The following is a 23,094-nucleotide window of genomic DNA, read 5'->3' as shown; positions in this document are numbered from 1 at the left end:
CCCTCATCCCGGAGCCACCTCTCACTCATAGCTGCACAAGGGGGGCCCTTAATAGCTCGATAATTGGAGCAGACGGGCAGTTCAGGAAATGAGCGCCGAACGCCGGGCTCCGAGACAAGGAGGTAGTTCTGGGACCAGGGGGGGTCGCCGCAAACCGGCGCACCCGCTATTTCACGACGCGCCTTTAAAAAAAAAAAAAGCAATCTTGAGCTCCGCAAACTTTAATCAGAAGACCCATAGTCCAGCATATGTCTTGTAATTTTATATTCCCCAGGAATCTTTCTAACTCTTTATCAGTCTGGTGGAATGCACTTGCGTCACGCTTTTGTGGATTTTGCAATGTCATAGTTTTTCTCTTTTTTTTGCCTAGAGACCCTTTTTCTCTTCCTTCTCACCTTGTGTAGTGTTTGCTCGGATCAATCGGAATGCACGGCGGCTAAAGTTCACGTGAGGCTTTGAACCCGGTCACCCATCCCCTCCTCCTTGGTATGCAACGGCTCCGAGCCGGACTGATTCCGTCCGAGCTACGCGGATTTTGCCTCGATCAGTCTCAGTGTTGTCTTTGGAAAAGAGAAAGAACAGAACAGAATAGCTATTACTCCAAAGAGACGCGTCCTTGTTTGCAGCTTTACACCACGTTGTAGTTTGACTCCATTTAAATGGGCTTTCAACGACGTCTTTGCACTTTTCTGCTGTTGACGCCAAGAGTTTGTTCGCAATTGACGAACAATTGCTCATCATCCATGGGATGAAATAGACATTTCTACATGGCCTGGCACCATTGTGTTTTTTGAAGATCTGCTCATGATGAGTTCTTCTCCAAACGGGCTCTGACGACAGCTTTTAAAAGAAGTGCTCCGTGGCCCCTGCGAGAGACGCAGTGACGTGGCGTCACCGCGCCAAAAGGGACGCGCCGCGCTCGTCTCTGTCTTGAGAGAAAAGTGCGGCGTGTGAAGCGGTTGCCCGTGTTTCAAGGGGAATTTCGTCAATTCGCCCAAGCTGGGAAAGCTCGTATCAAAGGAGATCTCCAAACTGTTTCGTGCATTGATCCTCCCCGCTCTCCCCCCACGCGCAGCATACTAATGGGTTGATTTGGACGGGCTGATACGCCGACACGACACTGTTTAATATTGTATGCGCTTGTCCTGAAAGCCTCCTGAAGTGCGGAAATCAAACGTTGCGTCATCCGCTCTGCCCCCTTCCGCGCGCGCAAAGGTCTGCCGTGCCGCCCCACGAGATGCCTGATAATTCAGACGCTCGCCGTGTCCTCATAAAATTCCACCGTGGGTCATTTGATGGCAAATCACGTCCAGGCGTTTTCTCTTTATTCTTCTTGTGTGTAGCCTTTGTCAAGGTGCTGACTCTTTGGATGTGAACGCGAGATGTTTCATTTCAGACGAGCGGAGTCGTGTTCCCTCTGACTAATTACACATCATTCCCCCCCCCCCCCCCGCCCTGCCCCCGTGTCAGGGTCACCCTCTGCCTTCTGCAACGGACGCATGAGTGGCAGAAAGAAAAGTCGGCCGGGTTCACACAGTGCGAGCAGGTCAAGTCAAACGCGAGCGCGATTGTTTCCAGATGTGGCGCAGGTCGCCGGTGTGAGGTGTCTGTGTGTGCGTGCACCAGAAAGTGCCCACTTCCTGTATAGATTTAGTCTTTGCTCCCTTTCATTCCGCGGCGCCCTGGATCATATCATGACAAAAACACCCACGCAGACTGACTAACATATGGTGCACGAGGGGTCTGTGAGGAGTCACTGTGCTGATGTGGAAAGCAGCGCTTGATTTCTCAGTCCAGTTAATTCAAATCCTTTTTTAAACATTTTTTTTTTTTATCAGATTGCCCCTCAATGGGATCAGTTTTTCGTTTTCTTTGGGACAATTTCTTGTTGGACATCAGTTAATATCTTGAAGATGTAATGAATAATTGGCTTTCAAATGATGCCCTGCCTGATCTTCCAAAGAAATGCATAAAACTAAATAAGGGGGCCGCACTCTACGGGCTCCCGAGGGGTCAGTTAGCCGAACCTAAAGCAATCCTCCTCCTCTGACCACAACAACGTCGTCCCCCCGCGTCCCCCCCCCCCCCCCCCCCCTCGCGTCTCTCTCCTCCAGCGTCCAGCACTTCCCCAGCTGACAAAGCCCCAGATTTACGTCCGGGAGGAAGCGCAGGGTGAGCGCAGGGAGACAGGATTGCAGCAATGTTTTAGTAACCCCTTGCACTGAGAAAATAATCAACGCAGTAAAAGGCCCGAGTGATTATTGGGAAAACAAATGCATGATGCAGGGGGGCTAATTCTGCAGGGGAAGGAGAGAGGGGAAAAAAGAAAGAGAAAACCAACCCCTCCGCTGCTTGGTATTCCAAACACAGCATCCAATTCACGGGAACTAGCCTTGGGTTTATCTCTTTCACTTAATCGTCCATTCTCATGCAAATGACTGACCCCTCGCTGTAATGTACATCACATAAGTGAAAAAAAAAAAAAAGGAGAGAAGAGAGCCCGTTTTAAAGGAGAGCTTTTCCAACATATCGCCGTTAACCGTTACTGAAAAACCATCAATGCTTTGGCTCTCGCCTCGCGGCGCACGGGCAGAGAGATTGAGACAAGTCAAACAATCCCTGTTATTTATATATTTGTATTATTGATGACAGTATTGGGGTAAGAAGGGAGTGTGTGTGTGTGTGTGTGTGTGTGTGTGTGTGTGTGTGTGTGTGTGTGTGTGTGTGTGTGTGTGTGTGTGTGTGTGTGTGTGTGTGTGTGTGTGTGTGTGTGTGTGTGTGTGTGTGTGTGTGTGTGTGTGTGACCTCCCTTGCATTAACCTCAGCACGCGCACACACACACTCCTGTGTTCATTACTTTTCACACCCATTCCCCTCTTCATCATCATCATCAACAGCAGCAGCAGCAGCAGCCAGCGCTTCCATTTCCTCTCCCTTTGTGGCAAAGGGGGACGGGGGGGACGGGGGGGACGGAGGGCGCTCCAGTACGCCGGGGCCCCAGGTGTTTAAACAGCGGGGCCCCCGGGCTCTTATCTGTGCATATCAGAGAGGGACAGATAACCCTTGGCACTCCTCCTCAGTAAACCAAGAGCAGATTGAGCGCAGATAGCGGCCCATGGCGCTTGTTGCAGGTGATAACGATGTATGCGCACACACACACACACACACACACACACACACGCGCGTATATATATATATACCCTGCACACCGCGGTGAGACCAGTGGAAGGACGTACGAGTTCCTTCCACCCTGTCAACCATTAACCGCTGCTTTTTTTTTTGGTTCGCTATACATTTCACGCCACGAGTGGCCGGGTACGAAGCGACCACCACGCTGGCTGCAGGCTGTGTGCGGACGGTTGTGTGTTTTTGAAAGCAGGACGTCGGACATTTGTCTCTCGGCATACAGCGAATCACCGTTTGGCACCGAAGTGAAATGACTCCAACTGGAGCGGCGGCGGCGGCAGCGGCAGCGGCGAGCTCATGATCCGAACCTGTAGGAGCCGCGAGCATTTCCCTGCTTCCTGAAAGCGTCCCCGGCAACAAAGCATCTATTACATGGCGGTGGATTACCCTCCATTTGAAATCACTCAGTGAGCTAAGTCTTTTCCGACTTGCACTCAGAGGTACAGTACACGTTGCTGTTATAATCCAGCAGCACAAAAAGGCCTCGCTCCACAAAAGGAACCCAAAACACCCCGACTCTCCAAGAAGTAGCCAAACCACGGATGGAAAGCGGGCGGCTTCTTCAATTCTGGCTGCCACATCGTCTCTCTCTCTCTCTCTCTCTTTATCCTCACACAGGTGCTTCTTTTTTTTTTGGTAATTCTTTGGCCTCATTGGAGGTGCGGTGTTTGTTTATGCCCCCCGAGGAACTGACACTTTGACCGGGCGCCGCGGTTGCAAAGCCGCAGCCGCTGGCTGGAGCCCAATTATAGACGGGCTTTAAAAAAAAAAAAAGAGAGGCTCCGGTTGAACCGTAAAGATTTACACGGCCATCGCTCTGATCTCAGATCTGGGCTCTGTCCTCGCTGTCAGGGTAGGGAGATGTATCGATTAAAGACTTAACACGGGGGGGGGGCTGCATCATGTGGAATGCACTGGGCACACACACACACACACACACACACACACACACACACACACACACACCGTGTTACAGATGGAGCGTGGTATTGTCGTGCACTGACGTCAGGTGGCGAGTCACCTTCTTACATCCGTCGAAGAATTGAGATGCTTTTTTTTCCGGGGGGGGGGGGGGGGGTTGGGGATAGAATAGAAGGGCAACACCAAGGGGGCGGGGGGGTCCTCTAACATCCAGTCAGTGGCTATGGCAATGGAGGGAGGTGATCTAATCAGCCGGCTGATTAGATCACCTCCCTCTCCCCGAGATAAGAGCGGAGGGAGGCGCTTGTGCGCAATAAAAGTTAGCGGCTTGACTCGCCGCCACCAGCTGCCTCTCTGTGGCTGACGGCGCTCGGCAGACGTGGCCTCTGCTGATGCGGTCTGGCAGGGGCTGCTGTGAAACGAACACACTGAGGCCCCCCCCCCCCTATCTTTTGTCCCCGCGGGGGCCATGTGGTCTGGAGGGAGGGGATAAGGATAACGTGTACTGTATGCTGGAAGTTGGCCCCTCTCTCTGTGTGTGTGTGTGTGTGTGTGTGTGTGTGTGTGTGTGTGTGTGTGTGTGTGTGTGTGTGTGTGTGTGTGTGTGTGTGTGTGTGTGTGTGTGTGTGTGTGTGTGTGTGTGTGTGTGTGTGTGTGTGTGTGTGTGTTTTGTTTCTTTTCCGTGTTGTTGTGGGGGGGGGGGCTCGACGACGGGAGTACTAATTACAGCCAGTTATCAGGTGACATGCAAATGTGTTATCGGCCCGTAACTTCCTGATGCCTATCTCTTCTCCCGGAATCCACACGCTGTAAATACACAGCGTGTGGATTCAAAGGGCATTTTATCAATGTGTTGCTGTTTTTTTTGTTTTTGTTGTTTGTGACTGTATTAGAATTGGCAGACCTCCTTCACTTGCCCGACTCCCTTACTGTACCGGAGCGCGTGCATCATTGTCCGATTTCCCCATTAAACAAAGGGGACCAGTCAATGGAGTGGGAATGATCTGGCCGTGAAGCTGAGTGGGGTTTTAGTTCCAGTCCAGAGAAGCCCTGCCCCTGTTTTTCCTAGGACCTGAACGCTCTGGGTTCTAATCCCGTCGATATCCTATTAGCATCCCCTCTCTGGGTCCCCCCCGCCACATGAAAGAAGATGTGTCGGTCCCCCCCCCCTTCTCTCTCCCTCTCTCTCTGATTCTATCGCTCTGGCGGACCGTAGGGAGAAAACGGGCACAATGAGCAAATGTGCCGGAGCCAAAGGGCCAACCCAAGTGTGCGCACGAATGTACTGTGAGTGTGTGAGTGCGTGTGCGTGTGCGTGTGTGTGTGTGTGTGTGTGTCTGTGTGTGTGTGTGTACGTACGTGTGGAGAAAGCTGCCACCGCCACCCCGGAGGCCCCCCTCGCCTCCCTGGGAAGTATCAAACCCGAGTCCTCCGCGGGCTTCCAGGGAGAGAGCTTCTAATTAGCCTCTTTGTTGCCACTTGAATGGTTTGGCCGAGATTGGCAAGGGGGGGGCCCCAGTGGAGTGATAGCAGCCACGCTAAGAAGCTGGTCATAAAAATGACCCCCCCCCCCCCATTCTTCCCCACAGTCAACCTGTCACAAAGGAGCTCTCAGGTAGAGGACACGGAGGCCGGCAGCAAGCGGCGGCGTCGGCCCAACAGGTGGATGCCGAGTGAGCGCCGGCCATCTGTTTGATAAATAATCCAATAATTAATATTACAGCCGGGGCAGTTCGCGTTGGACGCGAGGATAGGTGGCGGGAATGTGTGGAGCTCCAATAATGAATCTCAAAATTCGGTCAGTTTATGGAGAAGTTAGAAAATTCCTTTCAAATGGAAACACACGCTGCGTTTCTGTGTCCTCGCGATGTGAACAAACGCGACCGTGAGAGAAACACGCTGACCCCCGCCGGTCGAAACGCCGAAACCGCCTCTTCCTCCGTATCCGTCCGCGGTTCGTGTGAAATGCATTCGACAAAACACTCCAAAGGACCAAATCATCCAACGTCGAGACAATAGTCAGAGGGGATGCGAGGCAAAGAGTTCACAGGCAGCGCGCGTCCTCCCACCACATTCAACTTGCATGTTGATTCACTGGCCACTGGCACCTTGTTATTGATTCGTTTGTTATTCATAATGCTCCTATATTTGTAATTTGACTGTCCCCTCACAGTCACTCTGCCGTGTCCAGGATTCCACCTCTCGCGGTGGCTGAAAGCAGCACAGGGTGCCGCATGCGGTGTCCGCGACACGGACCGCCCGCGCTTGCGTGTTAATCATTCCGAGACATTAATCCCTCGCAGGTTAATCAACAAACTCGCAGCTCAGACTCTGGACCCTTTTGACACATCCTGGCCGACCGGGGCCGAGACGCAAGAGAAGGAAATCGCACTTTCCACCGCCGAGGACGAACGCCGCTGCGCGGGCCCGTCGGAGAGGAGTGCTCTCACATCCATACATGCGGCATCTTGACATGCGGCTCGCCGGGGGCGCCGCGGCGAGGGGGGGTTGGGGGGAGGGGGGGCGCCGTGAATGTCGAGGCGAGCTCGGAGCTTTGGCGTCCGACCGACACGTTTCTAAGCTCCGCTGTAATCCAGGAGGGATCAGTTGGGTAAATCATGGCATAAAGCTTAAAACTATAATTGATTTATGTATTTGCTGACCGAAGACGCCCAGAGAGATTACCGGAGGGAGAGAGCTGATGATGGATAGGCCGCCCCCCCCCCCCCACCACCACTCTCTCTCTCTCTCTGGCAGGCTGCAATGCGAGGTGGGGGATGGATTCAATTGAAGGGAGATTTGTCTGCAGGAATGCCTGGAAAAAAACCCCAAAACCTTGCAAGTCGGTCGGCGAGCGCGAGGCGAAGAATAAATGCTTAAGACGCGTTCACAAAGCCTCTGCCGGTGTATTTCTCTCGTGTTGTTTTTCTCTTTTTCTTCTTCAAAACTGTGTTCATGAGGTGTAACTTCAAACAAGGGATCAGACGGGAACAGAGGCTCGTGTTTCAGACGTCTCCGATTTAAACGCCGCCTGTTTGCAGTTGATCAAAACGTTGCAACGCAGTGTCAATTCAGTTTGAAGAGTTTTTTTTCCATTTGGCAAAGTCCTGATGAATCAGAGTGCGTCGTGGTTCGACTCGTACCGTCCAAACAAACACACAGAAAAATGAACTGTGTTCTTCTCCATTCATATTCCATCCACGTCTGTCATTAACAAACGGCTCTGAAAGTGTCACCTGAAATATGAAGTCATATTTGAATTCTTTAAGCGATTAATGTGATGTTTTTTTTTAGTTTTAGCCCCTGAAGACTAAACTAACTGATCTTATTTATGAAATCAAATCAGCATTTTTTCCGACTAAGTCGCGCACGGTGTCCAGAATGTATCGGCGTGACCTCCCCCAAAAAACTTCTCGACATCAGCCTGTTCAATTAAATAAAAAATAATAATAAGGGCAAATATTTCCCTGCATCATAGTGTAAATGTGTCAAACTAGGGGAGAACACTAATGAATTCCTTTTCATTGTAATTCGGTTCGTGTAAATCTTTTTGCCTGAACAGAAATTAATTCCCCCCCCCAAAAAAATAAAAAAAAGTTAGAATCTGATGAGAAATTAAAAAAAGAAAAGAAAAAATACTTCCCAGCACCGGCCGAGCGCTGAAATTAAAAATGATTTGTATTGTGGTTATGCGTTTCCCGTAAGATCAGACTCATGAATCACTCTCGGGCCACGTAGGCCGGAGCTCGTCAGATCGTGTCGTTATCATTTTGCCCTTAATTGGCGTCATAATTCCCACACCGCCCCCCCTCCCCCCCGCCACACGTTGAGAATCCTGTCCGTCTCGTTTACTGCCCGACTGTCGGGCGTCTCTCAAGGTCTCTCTTGACCGCGTCCAGAGATTGTTTTGTGTTTGTGTCTGTTTGTCCCTGGGCCCTGAGAGAGAGAGAGAGAGAGTGGGATAGTAAAAAAAAAAGAATGGGTGGAAGAAAAGGGGGGGGGGGGGGGGAGAGACGCCATTCCATTTCCTGGACTGATCATTGAAGCGGCGGGCTCTGACATGTCATGACTCAAACGGCATCATTTCTGCCACCGCCGTCTCGCCGCTGACCTTACAAATGATGCCGTGGGCTCCCGCCATATGCCATTAAGCACGGCGTGGAACAGGATGGAGGTTTTTATCCCCCCTCATACTCGCTGCAGCACCCAGACACCACCCCTGCCGTTTTCAACGGTGGCAGTTTTCTCCCTGATGTTTTTTTTTTTGTTTGTTTTTTTGTTCATATACTCTTCTTCTTCTTCTCGTCCTGCTTCCCTTCTCGCGTTTTATTGCCTCCCGTGAGTGTCGCTCTGAGGCGAGACGCTGGAGCTTCCCTAACAGGTGTTTGGGTGCTTATCGCCCACGTCTGTGCCCTTATCTCTGGCCCTCAGCTTCCTGCGTCCTCTCTCTTGCATGCCTCAGAGTGGGGATATATTTCACTTAGCCTCTGACCCGAAACCTTCCTCTCTCTCTCTCTCTCTCTCTCCATCTCTCACTCTCTCACTCTCACACACACACACACACACACACACACATAGGGCTGTGAACTCATTTCATCATCATCATCATCATCATCATCACTGAACTCCACTTTCTTTTGGACCCTGTCATCTTCATATTTTTTTAAAATTGATAGATTCTGAACAACCACGACTACACCTAACAATTATTTTAACCATCTAACTGTTTACCTGATTCATCTATTAATCGTTTTAGACTGCAAATGAAGACAAAAGACAATGAATGACGGTTAAAAAACGGCTTGACACGCTACTTCCTTGAGGCATTTGGCGGATTGTCTGATCAATAAATAGACAAATCATTGCAGCACCATGCACACTGATTGTGCACCTCCGCCCAAGCCACGTGTTTCCCTCCGCGCGGCGCAGGTGGCGAACTGCGACGGAGGTGGAAGTGTCTCGGTGGCGCCAGCGCAGGGCCCAGCTCCTGACGGCGGGTCGGGAGGCCTGCGAGTTTGATCCAGCGTTTTGTCAGAGTGATTGGTCTCAGGCTGTAGCTCCGCCTCCGCATTCCCTCGATCCTTCCCTGCTCCCGAGTCTCACACGGGGACAAAGGCTAAAGTGTCTGTGGGATGGGGTTGTGATGCTGGTTTGGAGGGGGTTGACCCCCTCTGAGCTCCTGACAGGGGCCCTTCTTTTTCACTTTTTCTAATCCCCATTCTGAGTGGGCACGGAGGGGAAAGAGCCCACAGTCTAACACCCATGAGAGAGTCTATTGTGAGCGGCGGGCTCCGTTACAGTAGGGGTGGATGCAGGGGTCTCAGGCCCAGATAAACGCCCGGGTCAACCAGGCCCCTGTTATTTACAGTAGGCCCTTTCATTGGCCGAGTGAAACAGGAGCCTGTGGCGGAGGTGGAGGTGATGGTGGGGGCTTCGGGGGGTGGGGGGGTGGGGGGGCTGGCCACTGTTTGTGCTCAGCCAGGCCTCCACTATAGGTCAAAGAGCATGGGGGTGGGGCTGCAGGGGTTACAGACCTGACTTTTGTCTGTGTGTTTGGGGCTGGGGGGAGTGGGGTTACTGCTTATAGGGGGGGGGGGAAGGTTTGCTTCAGAGAGAAAAGGCACCAGTGATGACTTCCACATCCATTTTTGTTTTTGTGATGTGACATAACTAAAGGATTTGCACTGGGGCTGATGGGCATGAGGGGAAGAAGAACTGTACCATGGCTTTGTCCGACCAACTTTGAAATTCAAATTATTTCCGATACATGTGTTAAAAAAAAAAAGACAATCGACACTAGCTGCGACCGTATCTTGTTTCTGTAGAAATTACAATCAACCTTTATCAAACAAGTTAGTTGGAGGAGGTCTTTTTTTTATCGACTACATTATAGAATTAACATTAGAGAGGAGAGTTTGGTATCAGACCCTCATGTCTTGGTATCGATTGTGTCTCAACACCAACCGGGCATCAAACATGTTGTGAGAACTTGTAATTTAAAAAAAATATATATTTCTTATATTTAACTTATATTTTAAAGAAAATCAAGAATATAGATTCTGTTTTTTCCAGACTAAGTTTTTCTACTGTGACATTCAACGTTTGAAAAACGGTACTATTCAGAAAGTACCAGTGCATGAAAAAAAACATATTGATCTATCATTTCATGCTCTGTACCAAAGCACTGATATTGTATCAGCAATATATTTTTAAAAAATTGACCCAATCCTGCACGTGACTCAATTTGCTGGCGGACTATTGTCGTTAAAAACAGCAAAAATTGACGCACCAATTAGTTTAGCTCAAAATTGCAGCTCTTGCAATCACAACACTGCACTTAATTCAAATTGTTCATGATTAATTGATCGGGTCTGTCGAGCTATACGTGGATTTCATGCATTGATACTTGTCGCTTGATAGGAATTTTAATACGTCAACTGATGGAATTTTTCCGATTTGTCCAGCCTTGAATTGATCAGATAGTGTGAACCCAAAGTTCCCCCCTTCACAAGTAACACTAATTTGTATTTCGGCATTTTTTTCTTGTTTCATTTATGGACAAAAAAATGAGTTTTGCAACAGATAAAAAAAACACCCAACTTTTGTTCCTTTATGCAAGATTTACATAAAAAAAACGAAAAAAAAGGAGTGTTGCTCCGGCTTCAAAGTCTATTGACTTATTTTACATCAGGTGTTCAGGGAAAAGGCTTGGAATAAGGATGAGAAACAAAGAGCAATGGCAGGAGGGTTTTTGTCAGGGTGCAGCTCAGGAAAGTGAAAATTCAACACCGTCCCGAGTGTCTCCACGCTCGCTTCAATTGTCCTGAAGTGGCTCGGTGACCTACATAAGCTCGGTATAACTTGACCTCCCATAGAAGCCAAAGAAACACACGCACTAAGAAGAAAGAAAGGTTTTTGCGGCAACTCGCTGTAACCTAATGCTTCGGATTCTCTCCGTGAGGTCATCTTCCTTCTCACGTGACATCCAGTACTCGCCGGTTTTCTGGGAAATCCAAAGCCAAAAAAATAATCTGACATGTCCACTCGGTTGCTGTCAAGTACATTTATTAACCTTAATCCCGTACGAATCCATTACGAACCCCGGTTTGTTGCCTTTAATTAAGAAATGGGAAGTTGCCACGGGCCGGCGTGGCACGAGAAAGGGAACCGCTGCCATCTGTCCCCAAAGGCTCCGGCGTAATCTGGCCGTAATCTTAGTGTCAACCCCGTCCACACCGGGAGGGAAACGCCAAGCCCAGGGACGTACAATAAGAAGACGGCAGGCGCTCACGCATCCATTTGCTGGAACAGATTTTATTATTTCTACTTGGACAAAGACAGCCGGGGGGTTAAAGGTCAGACTCTACAGATGAAGCGGGGCTGCGGTTGGGGCTGTGCAGGAGATTGGTGTGCCCCCCCCCCCCCCCCCCCCCCACCCGCTCCACCACCTCTCACCCCTATTGTCCTGAGAGAACACAAAGGCTCCTGTCAAACCCTAGTGGTCAGCGCTTCGGCCAAAACCCCGCAGCAGCGGCGGAGGGTTTGAATTTGGCCGAAGCGGCTTCCTCCGACCAATCGGGAGCCACCACAGAGGAGAGTAGACGGTTTGTCTTCTCTCAAACGGCTTTTTTTTTCCCCTTCCGAAAATGTAGAGGGAGCTGGAAAGAATTGACTTGTTCTTCATGGGACCCTTTTGTTCACTAAACACATATATACTCGATGAAATTTTATTTACGGATTCATCTTTTTGAATCTGCTTTTGAAATATGAGGCTTTGCTGTTGACACAAACTACCTAGCAATATGTAAAATATTTTATATAAACTCCACTTTAACCTGCTACTATGTTACACATTATGTTTCACATAAATGCATCCACAATAATAATCTATCAAGATAATAATACAAAAAAGACAGTGGCTAATGTTTCCCCTTAAAATTGGTACTTCTACTTCTAATACGTAAGCACCACATTTTGCGCCATCATATCATCTCTTCTTCTTTATGTTGTTGTTTGCAGAATGAAAGTTGGTAACTATGCATCCCCCATAGAAACTGAGATATTTGACACACAAGGTGTGAGCCGGAGGAAAATCAAGGAATTCTGTGTTTTTCTATGATTGTAATCTAAGACATTTGAGTTCAAGCAGTTTGTATTTATGAATTCATATTCATTCCTTTTCCCCCCAAAATATCCCGAGAGTGCATTCGGTTCAAAAGCAAACCTCCCTAAACAAAACAAAAAAAAATCAGGGAACACGCCGCATTTCGAATCCAAGCACAGCTCCGTCTGCAGCAGCTATTCATCAACTGTCCTCATTCATCCGTCCGGAGCGGCGACTGTGGCGGCTCGTGTTTAAAGACGCCAGAGACCCCGGTTACATTTTTCACCTCGATACGGCGAGAGAGGGAGAGAGAGAGAGAGAGACGAGAGACGAGTAAAAAAAGAAATCAAAATGCATGGGATCAGAGAGCAGCGCGGCGCGGAGGAGAAGGGGCTCGCCGACATTACATCTTCTCCGCCCGTGGCGTGCTCTCTGTCCTCTAAACGCCCTTGACATATTACGGTGGAGATCAAAAGCCCAGGAGAGAGACGTCGGCTCCGTGTGGGTGCCGCGGTACAATGTAGGCAGGGAGCGGGCGTCACAGTTGCGGTACGCATGGCCGCGTCGGATTTGTCTCCGTCTTCAGCCGGTGTCCGGGTCACTGTGGTTGATGTGTAGGTCACCGACGTGGGAGTGGGAATTCAGATCTATTCTTTCTTTCTCTTCTTTTTTTTTTCTCCTTCTTTTACAGATTCTTTGCATCCCTGATAGAGTTCACAACAGGTCCAGCAATTAAATCCGTCGGCTAGTCAAATATTTGTATGATCGGCTGATGATTTAAAATTTCGGGTGCTGATTATTATTTTTTTTATATATATATAGTTAATTGGCTATAGTTAAATATTGTACAAATTAAATTTTCTTCTTTCCGACTATTTCCTTGAAATTTGAATTCATCCGAATAAATGTTGGCAAATCTTCCCGGGATTTCAGGCGCAAAAACAAAATTCCCGAGTGTGTTTGCAGCACTGTCAGATCGATTCGCGCGGATGTTATTGTGACCGCGGATGTAAATATGCGTATTGCATATTCTATTTTAATTAAATCCCTCTAGTTATTGACCATACAATTGGGAAAAATGTCCTGAAGAAAAACCCCCCAAATTTCCACAATTGTCCACTAATGAGGCCTCTCATAAATACTGCTCACGCCTGCCTCACCTCAGTTTGCTGGGAAATTAGAGCTTCGACAGGCCGAGACATTGTCTTTGTCGTAAACAGTGAAGATCGCAACGACCGGTTCCCTGACGTTTCTGTGCGATGGCCAAGCGGCCGGGGGCCCATACAAGCTCCCGGAGGTCAGCGGACATGGTATGGCTTTCACATGGCCCCGAGGTCCTGACCCCCACCTCTTGTGGCCACACTGGCCCCCCCCCCCCCCCGCCTCCTGCCTGCAAGGACCGAAGCCCTTTGAGCCGGGGCCCTCAACCCCCCGCCGAGCGCGCCCCTTCAGCACATTAATAGTGGCACTGGAACTAATTGCCCAACCTTAGATGTGCCTGAGACCCAGATTGCCTCAGCTGCCAGCGCGCCACAACTTCCCCCCCCCAACACTCCACCCCAAACAGAGGAGAACCGTCGCGAGAGGAGAATCGCAAAATTGCTGGTTCCTGCTGCCCAGTCTTTTGGTACAAACACAGCTCCTCCCCTCAAAGGGCTTCATTTATTTCTTTGTGTTACTGTAAATGTGCATCCATTCAGTGCTGTTTTGAAAACATCGCCCTCCCTTTTCCCCGCCCGCCGCGCTCTCTCCGATTTCTGTCCCGCCATTCAGCGACGGCGTGGTTTTTTTTTCTTTTCTTTTTCTTCCGCTTTTATTCCTGCGAGAGCGGCGCTGACAAGCAGCCACTATGCGCCCCGCGCCTCGGCGGGACCTTCCCACACACGCCGCCCGCCGCCATTTTGTTGCTAACCCCGCCGGGCGCGGTAAAAAGCGCCCAAAACTCAAGCCCCCCCCCTTTTTTATATTCGGCACACGTTTTTTTGGTAAAATCCTTCCCGTCATTCTAAAATATATATACATATATATATATATATATATGTATATATATTTTCTTTCCGTCAGGCGCGTGCTGTGAACTGTGAATTGCAGAGTGCGGGTGCAAAGTGGTGTCTAGCACCAGACTGTTGCTGTTCACACTGTCACCGTCTGCCGTCTCCTCCGCCGCATTCGGTGTCACCCGGGTTCAAAGAGACGCTGGGGAGAGAGAGGGAGGCCGCCCGAGAGGCCTTTTATGATTTTATTGAGCGAGAGGAAGCGCCGCTGGAGAAGGTGTTTCGACCGCAATCCGCGCTCTCGCCTCGCGAAAATGCCACTCCCGACTGTCAAGCGGTCGGTTTCGCGTGGATCCAAATAATGCATCCTCGCACTTTGTTAGCGTTGAGGCATCGGCCCTTTCGTTTGCTGTTCGTCTGGTTCCACTGGAGAACCGCAGGGAGTCGTGACGCTTTTCCATTTATTTATTTGCTTCTTCTTCCAGGTATTCAGGTTCCTATGAACTATGTCAGGTCAGATTGACCTCGCACAGGTCGACCCCCCCCCCCCCTTTTATATTTCTGTTTATGCACCAAAGACTGTTTGCATGCAGAGAAATAAAAAAGGAAAACACACACACGGACACGTGAGCATCGTGGCCCTCACCTTTGCGCTTATTATCGACTTTGCCCGGATTTCTGCCGCGCAGGCCGTCGGATGGCGCCGACGAAAAAAATGTTTCAACAAACTTTATTGAAATGCTGATGGAATACACAGAAAAACATCCTATTATTTCAAGTAAGAGAATGACATTGGGATCCCGTTGAGAGAAACCGATGCCCTATGTCTGATTCTCTTATATTAGAAAATGGCATTTTGACAAAATAACATAGATTTTATTTTTCCAGTCTGACTGTATCTCAATAAAATGGAATGTATCTAGAGGGAAAAGCATATGCTGGTAAATGGAAGAGAGAAAAATGGACTGTTATGGCTCATTTGTGCCAGATTTTTAGATTGAAAATATAAACACGTTCGAGGTTTAATCGTGTCCGAGTTGTGTAGAATTGTGGGGCAATAACTTCGGCGGTACCATGCGATGCAGCTGTCCGATCTGAGATGTGGAACCTTCTCTGACATAGATTATTTGACAAAATAATCTCGGTTCAAGTTTCCGGCCCGACGTTCCGCAGCGCCCACGCGTGGGCCCCGCCGGCCTCGCAGTGTTTGTCCCGCTCTTAAGTCCCCATCATGTACTCCTCGTCCTTTTCGTGTCCCCTAACTAATAATTATACTTTGCGCTTTACTCCCTCTTGAATTCGAGCTTCTGAAATTACAAATCCCCTTTTTCCCGGAGCGACTTTATCAATACTAATAATGAAGGGGCGACTCGAGCCCCCCGTTGACCTTGTGGTCCAACGCCGACGGCACAAGTGTCTCCACCGCCGGGCGCCACGTCGAACCTCCGGCGTGGACATATAGGTCCCGCGGCGCGGCACAGAGGTGACAGATGATGGACGCGTGAAAGGAGTTCCCCACTTTTTTTTATATTCCATAACTCAACCCGTTGCCTCTTCCCGGGCCTGAGCTGAGAGCAGCCGGCCACAGGCGTCGCAGTCTTCTTTCATTTCTTTTCAACGTCATTAAAAACTCTCACTTAGACGTCAGCAGCCACGGAAAAAGAGTGTTAATGTGTGTTTTCTCGGGGGATTCTGTCCAAAAATACCACATTTACTGCCTTTTTTTTTCATTCAGTGAGCTCTTGAAGCTCATAGAAGAGAGCTCATTTACAGTACGCTGTACATGCTGTTTCCCTCGGGTTTTTATTTTTGTTCATTTGTACTTGTTGCTTCTGTTTGTTCATGTGCACGTCTGCTCCTTCCTTCCCTCCTCTTTGCCGCTTCATTTGTATCCGCGGTCACTTCATCACCGTTCCATACGCAGAGCATCAGAACTGTCGTCCTGTAAGAATTTGCCGCGGCAAATTTTCTTTTTTTCATTTGTGGCAGGATAAAATATATCGTGTCGTCGCCTGCAATTTATTATCATTATTAATTATTAGACTTTTAACATAAATTAGGGGATTCCCCTTCACTACTCGGGGCGTTGAACCCCAGATTTGGATATATTAACGGGATTATCTGCACGGTCCGGGGGTGGTAGGTGGAGACCCCCCTTTTAAGGTGTGCATTAAGGATGTTCACATGTTGATGGGTCAAGGATTTTAACCCCTTAATCCCATGAACCGTGCGGATAAGATATTTAAAAAATGCCTACACCTATCCCATCATTATGGTGCATTAATCCATTCGTTAAAAAACAACAATTTAAATTTAAATATCTATACCTTACGAACTTCATTATTGATGAACAAATTAAATTACATTTTAATTTTTTTTTTTTTTTTAAAGTGGGAGATGAAATTAAGAAAAGTTAATTGGCCGAATAAGAAATAAAAAAGAAACAAGTTGTCCAGAACTGCATGAAAAGTGCAAGTGAAGCTCAGAGGAGCGAATGGCTGCATGGTGTTGCATTGAAAAAGGACGCTGGTAGATCGCAGACGTAATTTCAGATTTAGGTCTCATCCGAGGCTCCGATCACAACGTGAAATAAAACTCTCCACTGAACACTTCACTCACACTTCAGTTACGCTGCCAAATCATCCATCATAGGACCAATTTCTTCTTCCTCCTGTTCAAAAAATGAAAAAAAAATAAATAAACTCCCGATTGCAGACGCACCGGCAGTGTGTCCGCTGGCCGGACAGATAATCCCCCATGCAAGATGTAGCCGCCGACAGATGTGTGCACGGCTATCAAGAATTACAGCCGCAATAAGAAAGACTGAACTTTATCCTCCCGTGGCGGCAATACAGTGATGGAGCTCTGCACCGTTATTACACCGCCAACATCCTGGCCGCGATGCGCGAGCTGTAATCCCGTGACGGGGCAACTCCCAATCTCCACGCGCTGCCGATGTGGACATCCAGTGTTTTTTGCCGGCGCCGAATAATCCGTGGATTGTCCCCCGTGCTCCCGTGTGTGTGCTGTTCAGAAACGGCAGACTCTGAACTCACGAGGAGGAAGAAGAAAATTCAAAACACAGACACTCCTGATGTTTGATTTAATGGTTATCCAAGAGCCGGGTTACGTGGGAGACGGAGTCACACCAAGACCTCCGCTCACGGCTTCGGGGGGGGGGGGGGGGAAACCCCATCCTTTGTCCGTATTGTACATGGAATTGTCAGAACGTCTCGTCAACAGGCCTCTCGAGTGCGCGGGACGAGCTCATGACCTTGCAGAAAATCACTGGCGTTGAAGGGGAGTGCGCGTCACTCGGAAAAAAAAAGCATCACAGACTCGCACACTCTCGCCTCGCGAGCTCATCTTGACCTTCGAAACGCGTGCTAAATCTTACGCTTACGAGATGCTCACGTCCTTCATTAGCACCGTCCAAGTTTCTTGTGAATGCCAACAGTGGAACCTTTTCTTGAAGGCTTAGTATAAGTGATATCAACCTGTTTGACCTCTTTTTTATATACAAGGAAATTGCTTGCTTGGTTTCCAAAAAAGGGACAAATTCCATAACTCCATAACAGTGATCTGGAAATATTCGCCGTGACGCACGGCGAACAGCGACAGCCCAGCTGCAGCCGGCATCACATCTTTGATGCACATGGCCGGATCTTTTGTTTTCTCTCTCTCTCTCTCTAAGCCGCAATATACAGCCTCTTCGCCGTTTGACATCACTATCAGTCGGCGGGTAACAAGAGTGATGCACGGCTGTTTGTCCTCCGACCACCTCCTGATTTGTCCTCGGATGTATTTTCCCACAAATATGGAGCAAAACGAGAACAGCTTTGTTTTCTGTTTAAAAAAAAATGAAGGACCGAGCCACCGATATCCCCCCCCCCCCCCCAAACAGCAAACACCAGAGAGCAGAGAGCGGCCGCCCAGGAGAGCAAACAGGGCCTCGGTGACTCATGCGTGCGGCTGAGAACATCCCTTTTTCTAGCCCCCGCCTGCGTTTTTTTTGGGGGGGGGAAATCATTTCGCCGCGCCGCCGTGTCACTGTCACCGTCTCATCTCATTGGTAAGCCCCGGGCGTGCCACAGTGTCCTGGCTGCCCACATCTGAGCGAACGCCCCCAGAGAGAGAGAGAGAGAGAGAGAGAGAGAGAGAGAGAGAGAGAGAGAGAGAGACGGCAACCTTTCAGGGAGGTGACGGAGGAATGATGAGCGGGCGAGGAAAGGAGGGGGGGGGGGGGAGGATATACAGTGCGGTTGCCGGCATCCGTCTTGATATTCATCTTGGAGGTGTAGGGACATGAATCCTCTGTCCGCCTACAAGTGATACCAGAGAGTGGCTCCGGGCAACGGCAGCGCCGCACTGCAACACGGAGCCTGTCTGGAGTCAGGCGCGGGGGGGGGGGGGGGATCCGTCTTCTGCGCGCCTCAGCACCTGAAAAGTTGTGGTACAAGTTTGTAGGCTGAATGATATGGGGAATTGCTTGCACAAAGACATGACATTGCCAGCAAGGTAGTGTGCACGCTGTGGTATTCAAACGGTCGTGACGAGCCTAATGCAGTCACTCGTTGGTGTAATCCACCCACATATGGGTCCATATCTGACCGTATAAGTCATGTATTGGAAGTCTTCCAAAGAAACAAAGGAAAAAAACGATACGTACGCAGAGTTGAGAGCCGATGATCACGAAGGAAGAAAACCTATGACCCTCCGTTCATCTCATCATCGCAGCAGGTCTGACTCACCGGATGTCGGCGGCAGGCGCAGGCCTGCCATTGGCCGCCGCGCGTCTCACGGGTCATTCTCCTTCCCTCTCGCCTTCAAAATCAGTTGATATCAATAAATATCACGGGTAAAGGTCGCAATATTATTCTGTTCAAAGTTCAAAGAAGCTTGTGGTTCTAAACCTAAATATGAACACGTGTTATACCATCCTACACCGTGCTTGCACAATGCATAAGCATTATATCGATATATATATATTGAACTTTTGTTCTTAACTCATTGATGAGAAATTTGACCGCGATATTGTTTCATCGGACCCTGAGGGGCCGGGTTGCGGCTCAGCAGCCACACACTATTTAGTGGGAGACTCTTGTCCTATGAGAAACACGCATGTTTAAGGCTATATGGTAATTAATCACCAAATCCACCAGTTTCCCAAATTTTTCCCTGGTTAATATGAAGTTGCGTGAACGCCTTCAGAGGAAAAGCTAAAACAGAATTTATTCTGAATGAACCAATTAAGGTGGTCAGACGTGTCCTCTTACTAGACGTGTCTCTACCCCCCCCCCCCCCCATATTTTCATATTTTACAACAAAGCTAATTAAAACTGGCATGTTTTTGGCCAACGCCAGTCACAGAGCCCAGACGCTGCCAACAGGAATGGCTCCAACACAGACTATTGAGAAGGAGGCTCATTTCCACGCTCCAAAATAACACCGGGGAACAATCAAGGTCGCGTTTATTAAAACACATCAGAGGAGTGGACTCGCCGCCAAAAAGAAAAGGGAGAGCTCTGCTCGGCCAAACGCGACGCCCGCTCTGCGATCACACGGAGACAAAACGCGTCCGGCGTCATTTTAATAAAAACGATGAGGTGGCTGGACCACGCCGGGGCTGTTTGTTGTTACGGCCTTCTTTTCTGTGGACCGCGCCGAGTTATTCCTCCTCTGTAATCAATTCCTTTTTGTATCACTTTCAGTAATAAAGCAGACTGAGAAACACCACAGAGGAGACATTTGACAAAGAGGGGTTATAGAGTGTGTGTGTGTGTGTGTGTGTGTGTGTGTGTGTGTGTGTGTGTGTGTGTGTGTGTGTGTGTGTGTGTGTGTGTGTGTGTGTGTGTGTGTGTGTGTGTGTGTGTGTGTGTGTGTGTGTGTGTGTGTGTGTGTGTGTGTGTGTGTGTGTGTGTGTGTGTGTGTGTAGGGGGGCAACTACTTCCTGCAACAATAACGCAGGCGTGCAATATTTGAACTTATTCAGCATCTGGTGGAATGAACACAGACCCCAAAAATGAGGAAGTGATAGTGGAATGGAGGAAGAGGGAGATGCTTCCACTTCCATTTGATAGGCTATTTGGAATCGCTCACATGAGCCTGCTTTATTCTTAGCATGTGCACTTTGTACATCGTCGAGTTTACTAGAGTGCACAGGGCGGCTTATAAAGGAAGTGGCGGTACAAGCAGTCTGGTTCTTCACTTCACATCATTTATTATGTGGCAAAAAAAAAAATATAAAAAAATAATTGATGCCACATTTAACTGGGATCAAAGCATAATTGTAGTTTATCGTAAGAGCAATGAGGTTCATTCCCAAACGTTGCTAAATATTCCTGTGATGCAATATTATATGCAATATTAACTTCAGGTTCATGAACATGGGTCCAAAAACATAACTTACCAAATCACCGTATTTTTTTCAACCCTCTTATCTTAAATGCTCAGGTGTCGCTCTTGGGCCACCGTCCAAAAAGAGCCCTCTGCTCTCATTGGTCAGATGGCCTTGTCATTTGTGATTGGTCAACCGCCTCGGACCATGCATTTTCGAAATGTCACGGCTCTTCCTCAGAGGCTTCCTGATCAGTTGTAGCCACGGTAACTATGGCGGTAACTCGACGCCGATTGCGGGGGCGCGTCTACATATTTCTGTTGGGGGGGGGGAGAGCCTTATATGGGCAAATGAGAGTTTTGCTTCATTTAGTGCTGCTGCTCCCGCTCACCGGCCTCGAGGCCGATTGATTCGATAGCCTGGTACTGAACGGCGTCCGATACGATTAGGTGGCAGGACCGCAGGTTCCAGTGGTGAAGCGCGGGGTGGGGTCCGGGTGAATACCTAACGAGCCAAAACAGGCCTAAACAGGACCCTGTCACCACCTGTCCCCTCAGAAGCTGCTGGCCCGCACCTCGCCTCTGCTTGTCCTCTTCCAGCCGCAGATAAGCAATCGCCTTGAGCTGATACACAAACTTTTTAGGACAGTGCTCATTACACATAAACACACACACACACACACACACACACACACACACACACACACACACACACACACAGAGACACTGCACCAGCTTTCTCAAAACTGGACTGACATGTGTACAATGGATGCCTTGGGCAATGCCATTGTCTTGCGGTCAAGCTTTGCGTCGTTCGCTTCTTGGACAAAGGTCATTCATCATGACAGCATAAAGCTCCGGCCATTAACGGTTGATGAATGACCTGGCCTACCGGTCAAGCCTTGACCTCCCTCTCTCGGTGGGGTAATCTAGTCCTTTAACTTAAGTCAAAGTTTAAAAAAAAAAAAGTGGTCCGCCTTGTTTGATGTGAAAGAGCCGACAGATTCCGTTTGGTCAGGCTTTACTGTATCTATTTACCCACTGGTTAGTATTAGTCGGGGACACACACACACACACACACACACACACACAGGATGCTTTCAGTCCTTATCTCTGCTGCTTTTAGGACAGCTGTTGAGTGCAAGCAGCTGACCTCTGACCCCCAGTGCCACTAGGCTCCTTCCCTCCCACCGCAACCAGTACAACCAGCATGACAACCCCCACCCCTCTATAAATTCCTTCCAGCTCTACTGCACTTTTGTCCGTCTGGTGTGCTGTCCAAATGATACTTTCCTTTGTTCTAAAAACCCAAATGCAAATGCAAAAAAAAAAGGTATTATTTCCTCAGGACAAGTTAAAGGACTCAAATATCTTTCCAGTCACTATCTCTTTGTGTACATTTTTTTTTTCTTTTAAACACACCACATGTAAGGATTTGAGGTCAGTCGGCCACGAGTTGCATACATTCCTCCCCCCCCCCGTGAGTCCGAAACATATGCGAAGGGGCTGGGGGTCTTTTGAGGTCATGCCGGAGGACTGAAAAGGGGGTCTTTACTGTTCCTCTGTGCATTGCAACTCTCTCTCTCTCTCTCTGCCGTCTACCACGTTAAAAAAACTTGCTCTCTGCAGCGGGTGGGGGGAGGTTTTGGTTTCCGCCTAGAGGGCACTACTGCCTTCGACATAAGGAACTTCCACGGCAACCTGGACACACACACACACACACACACACACACACACACACACACACACACACACACACACACACACACACACAGAGCCACACATGCAAAGAAAACTGGACTGTACTCCAAAAGTGTCAGTGTTGACTATTATACAGCATTTCCCTCTGAAAAGTAGTAGAGGAAATGTAGTAACTATTCCAATAAATTACCAAAATAGGAAAACACTACCTGTGGCCTTCTCGGTCTAAGTAATCCCGAGGAGGCGCAGGTGTAGATGTTCTCGCTGCAGAAGGTAAAGGGGGGAGGGCGATCGATTGCGAGGGAGCGCGGAGGAATCCAACTCACCCCGCAATTGTCCTTTAAATATACTTTTATGACTTTACAAGCAACTGCACGTTTTTTTATTTTTTTGGGGCAGTTTTGCCACTTCAAACACATCCTGTAGTAATATGGTTTGGAGGCTGAAGTGTGTCGTAAGTTATTGCTTCAAGATGCAATGCAAGACTTGTTCCGTGTGAGCTAGAATAAAGACATTGCCCACAGTATTCAAAAGCGGCGTATACAATATTTTAATGCCCGAAGCCTTCAGAGAATAATTTCCGATCTCGATGAGTTTCAATTCAACGGTTACGAAAGTTTTTTGTATTTTTTTTATAGATTTGCCTTTTGGTGATCGTTGCAGTTTCATCTGTTGCTGCTGCTGTCGATACCTCATCTGATTCGAGCCGTGTGAATATCTTTCCCATTTTGTGTAAAGCGAAAATAACCACATGTACTTAAAAATCTTTAGTCTTCAAACGACCGCAAATGCATTTCATCCTGAAATGCTTTTTATGTAAATAAAACACGTCTAACATCTATCACTTGTTTT

At 48.6% G+C, this 23,094-nt stretch overlaps 1 protein-coding gene across 1 annotated transcript in view; it reads left to right on the top strand.

Annotated features, from left to right (window-relative positions):
* zbtb16a (zinc finger and BTB domain containing 16a) overlaps positions 1–23,094 on the top strand; it is a 124,577-nt gene that overhangs the window by 5,671 nt on the left and 95,812 nt on the right. The window lies entirely within an intron of this gene.

Source organism: Scophthalmus maximus, chromosome 2 (assembly GCF_022379125.1).
Source record: "Scophthalmus maximus strain ysfricsl-2021 chromosome 2, ASM2237912v1, whole genome shotgun sequence".
Classification (NCBI taxonomy): Eukaryota; Metazoa; Chordata; class Actinopteri; order Pleuronectiformes; family Scophthalmidae; genus Scophthalmus; species Scophthalmus maximus.
This window is presented reverse-complemented; position numbering and strand designations above follow the sequence as displayed.